This window comes from Hydra viridissima, unplaced genomic scaffold (genome assembly GCF_058129835.1).
Source record: "Hydra viridissima isolate aposymbiotic clone 2 unplaced genomic scaffold, HvirCarnegie_v1 scaffold_12, whole genome shotgun sequence".
NCBI classification, from domain to species: domain Eukaryota; kingdom Metazoa; phylum Cnidaria; class Hydrozoa; order Anthoathecata; family Hydridae; genus Hydra; species Hydra viridissima.
Genome location: NW_028324311.1, coordinates 6,465,672 through 6,470,664, shown reverse-complemented (window position 1 = coordinate 6,470,664; position 4,993 = coordinate 6,465,672). Strand labels below are relative to the sequence as shown.

Below are 4,993 nucleotides of genomic sequence, written 5' to 3'. Positions count from 1 at the left end.
ATCTACTCCATGTAAATATTGATTTTTAATAAACTAAAAACATGGCCTACTTTATTTATACGGCCGGATATTTTGCATTTTGAAAAAAAAAATAGAAGGCCAGTTTTCAAAATCGTAATGTTTCGAAAACTTAAGACTTTTTGAATATTTGCAAATGTATTTTACTTTCTAAATTTAAAAAGTCGACAAAAGTGGTTTATATTCATAAATTTAGATACTAAGCGAATATTCTATAAGAAATAAATAAAAAGATATCAAAACAAGCCTTTATTTTAAAACTTAGAATTTAAGTAAACAGACACAATTTAAAAAACAAGAATATTTATATAAAATATTTAAATCTTTTTCTTTTTTCATCAAAATAAAAAGTAATTGTATTATATATAATTTATTGAGTTTTTTCAAATTTTCTCTTTTTAAAAGATTTTACATGATCAACAGCTACTTCGCTGGTAGAGATAATTCTTTTATTATTAAGGAAAATGTTGATAACAATTCTTCCAGCAAGTTTTATCCCAGTTTTCTCATGCATAGGACAAGAAAAAGTCTGAAAAGAGTCACAAAAGTGATTTAACAAATATTCTAAAGCTTGTCTTGCATGTAAATTAAGTTTCTTTATTTTGTTATAAGAGTAGTCAATCATAGCAAACGATGTGCAAACATAATCCAAAAGTGATGGTGAAGGAATAGTGAGACCACCCCTAGAAATAATTGTTAAATAAGTATGATCAGGATTGCTTTCATCAATATTAGCACAACATAAAAATTCTTGGCAACATGTACCAAAGCGTTTTTTTAGTTTCTTTGCTATATATCCAGCAATATGAGCACCTACTTCTCTACTCTCTGGTGCTAGATTCATGATTTCTGGAGTACACTGAGTTGTATCGATATAAAGAAGAAAGTTTTTCAAATCTGTTAAATTATTTTCTGACTCGAGTGGTACTTTCAAACTATCATCAAAGTTAATACTTTCTTTAACTATACTTTTGATTTTTAATATTTTTTCAGAAATAGAGACATCTTTTAAACCAACCAAAAATCTTCCACCACTCATTTGTCTATATTGTCCAAATCTCCTTTCTAATGGGTCACTTTGAAACCTCCCAGTTAAAACAAAGTTATATCCGTCATTAAGTAAGTCCTCAATCAATGAGGCATGACAATTAAGTGTTCTTATCAATGCTGCAGCTGTTTGAGCACTTAAAGTAAACTTCTCACAGTTTGGTACCTTTTGCAATTGCCAAGCTTCAATCCAGTGTGCCATTTCCCTAAGAAATTCAGGTTTTTTATCTCCAGAAACAACTGCATTACCTAAAATATTGCACGTTGAATACTGACTTTTTGAATTTGATAAAACCCACCACTTGTAAAATAATGTCAAAAAATCTGCACTACTTTTAAGATCAGGGAAATATGAGTGAATTGCTGCAGAAGTAGTTTCATCAAAAATTGCAAGTGCTAAAGAAACATTTTGTTTAAAATTGCCTGGATGTAATACTTTCATTGTTATTTTTGGTGCTTTACGCAAACCAGCATCAAGAGCGAGGTCTTTTTCATAAATATTGTGGAAGGTGCTCCATTTTATTTCTCCACCACATACAATTATAGGATCTTTAAATCCATCAAACTTAAAATCTGGAAATAAAAATCTTTTACAATTTAACAAATTATTTCTGATATTTTTAATAAGATGTACAACATCAAAACAAAGGTAAATCTTTTTTAAATTGTAAATAAAAAACAAATCTTCAGCTTGTTGATTTGATGCACAAAGGATTTTTTTAAAACAAGAAACATTAGAGGAATGGTTGTCACACACAATAACTCTAACATTAAATTCACATTCAGTTAGAATACGAAGACATTCAAAAATTTCTTCTTTCAACCATTCAGCATTGATTGTTTTTTTAGGTGATGATTTAATCACATATGGAATGTTTTGTTTCAGGCCAACTATCATAAAACAAACTATTCCATTATACAATTCTCCAGACTCATCACTACCAATCATCTCTCCACCAAAATACTCTTCACATTTTTGCAAGTACATTTCATCAAAAATCAAGCAAATGTCTTGAGATATCTTCCCTTCTAATTTTAAATGTTTTGCACAATTTAGAGCATCAATATTTCCACTAGTTATTTTTTTAAGTAAAGATATTGATGGTAAAGGCAATTCTTCACGCAAAAGTTGGTATGACTGTGTAGAAGTATATCGTAACATCAGTGAATACTTTATAATATTGACTGAAAAAATAGGTTTCTTCATATACTTAATTTGCTGTAATTCAGTCAATATAGATGAAAATTGTTCAGCTTGTGATTTAATGTAGGTAGGAAAATTATAAAGCATGCTTTTACGAGATAAACAACAATCTCTTCCATGACAAAACCACTGAGGTAATGGTAGGGGTGAACCTTTGTAAAATAATTTAACATGCATCTCATTGTTTATGCGAATGCACTCTGTAACTTCAGGAATAGATAAAGTACTATGACTCAATTTATAAAAAATTACATGATCATCATACTTCAAGAATGAAAAACCATCTGGAGCAAGACTTTCAGTAATATCATCAAAGTTATTAATCAAATCACTCTATAAAAACTGTCCATATTGATCTGGCTGAAATATTCTTTTAGTTGGTGATTTTCTTAACGAATTAGAAGATTTTATAAGTTGTGATGGACTTTCTTCAGGCAAATTTGTGCAATCAAAAATAGTTGGAATAGGCTTTAGTTTTTTTATTAATCGAAAACGTTGATTCGTATTACCTTTCTTATAATATTTTTTTTCAAAATATTTGATGCATATTACGGAAGTATTTGTAGGTGTCCAATCTTTTCTATTTACAAATTTAATCCAATTTTTTTTCAACTCTTCATTTTTTGGAAACGAAAATACTACTGTAGATACTTCACCATCATAATTTGAACGACAATTCACAATACAACATTTGTTAACCATATTCTTTGAAACTTCAGTTGCTCCTTTAAAAGCGCCTTATGAAAAAACTGGTCTTCTATTTTTTTTTTCAAAATGCAAAATATCCGGCCGTATAAATAAAGTAGGCCATGCTAAAAATTAATACTTACATGCAGTAGATGGAAAGCTCAATTCTCAGACGATTTTTTTTAAACTTTGTGCTATCACCACTTAGATATAAAAGTAAGATTTTTTTTTTTAACTTTATTTTTCATTTCATACGCTATACATATGTAATGTTTTTATATTTTTATTTATGGCCATATTTTTTATATATGCCTAGGCATAAATGCCGACAGTTTCTAGGCTACTATGTTGGACTATCGTCACATACAAAGGCGTGGAGCAGCATATCCAAACAAAGGACGGAAATCAGCTGCAAAAGAAAATGTAACAAAGGAGGTAGACAAATATCTTGTTGATAAAACAGCCGAAAAAACAGTGGACATTTTGGATTTTTGGAAGGTCAATGTAGGCAAACACCCTATATGCTTGCAAGACTTGCTAAGCAGATTCTGGTTATCCCAGTCTCATCTGCCACTTCTGAAAGAGTGTTTTCAAGAGCAGGGAACATTTGCACTGTAAGGAGAACAAGTTTAAGTGTTAGAAAAATGGAGCAGCTAATGTTCATGAAAGAGAACAGTAAATTACTGGATAAAGTTTCAGATTTAAAATGGCCAAGCTAATCTAATAATGCTAATGCTGAAGTTTGAACTCCTTCAGTGCAAATATTCATATTTCAATTTTATTTATTTTTTTTTTGTCATTTATAATTCAATGTAATTAATGAATTGAGTTGAATTGTTTCGGGTATTTTTTCTTTTTCGGTTATTTCTACGGGTTTCTACGGTTATCAAGTATCGGGTATTACCCGATTTTAAAAAAGTTTGGTTTTTTATAACTTTACCCGATATATTTAAATTCGGGTAATACCCGAAATAACTACCCGGATTCGAGTGGGGGTCTCCGGTCCCTGCAATAATGTAGCTTGTGAAGATAAAATATGTAAAGAAAAGTAGCGATGGCCGCTTTTCTCTGCTTCCTAAAGATTTATTAATAAATACAAAACAAATTAGCGATGAGATAATCTTCAACGAATTAATGTTAATATAATATAATCTTCAACGAATTAATGTTAATGTATGATAATCTTCAACGAATTAATGTTAATTTATGATAATCTTCAACGAATTAATATTAATGTATGATAATCTTCAACGAATTAATGTTAATGTATGATAATCTTCAACGAATTAATATTAATGTATGATAATCTTCAACAAATGGTTCATTCAATTGTTTTAAGTATAGACCAAAGGTAATTTTTATGTTTATTTTCTTATTTTATATTTAGAACATTGAAAAAAAAATTTTTTTTTTTTCTATTTGATTTTTTTTATCGTATTTAATTTGTTATTTAAAAAAAGAAATAATACAAATAAATGTTTGGATTTAATCTAGTTCTTTAATTAATAGTTTTTCACTTAAATCCATCTGTAAATCATAAAAAGAAATTCATGTTTAATCTATGTTGGTCTTTAAAAAAAAGAAATTCATGTTTAATCTATGTTGGTCTTTAAAAAAAGATTTCAGTTAAAGAGATACTTTGAAAATTAAAAAAAAGAAAACTATTCAACATCTCATCTAAATGATTTACTTAATCAGTTTCTAGATTTGATATGCTTGACATGACAGTGACGAAGATAACTTGGTATATTTGTAAAGAAGTGAATTTTTATGTCGAGCAAATGCTGTTTGAATAAGCGATTTGTTACCAACAATCCATTGCTCAAAACATACCTCAGCATCACCAAAGTGCTGAATCCAATCTTGACAAGTGGCTAAAATTGTTTCCATCCTACACAACTCACATTTCAAAAACATACACTTTTCCGAATTTCTACAGCGGGCCAAAGAATCTGGACACTTTGATATAGAACTTTCTGTAATGCATTTACTAAAAACCGCATATTTACAGTATCGGACAAAACATGGTGGACAAAC

General features: G+C 29.0%; 1 pseudogene across 1 annotated transcript; it reads right to left on the bottom strand.

Moving 5' to 3' along the window:
• Positions 1-342: 342 nt before the first annotated feature.
• On the bottom strand, positions 343-3,033 carry LOC145184759 (uncharacterized; annotated as a pseudogene). The gene is made up of 2 exons (XR_016445944.1): positions 1,365-3,033; positions 343-1,271 (listed from the first exon to the last, which is right to left on the bottom strand). The product of XR_016445944.1 is annotated as an uncharacterized LOC145184759 (transcript).
• Between the last annotated feature and the right edge of the window lie 1,960 nt (positions 3,034-4,993).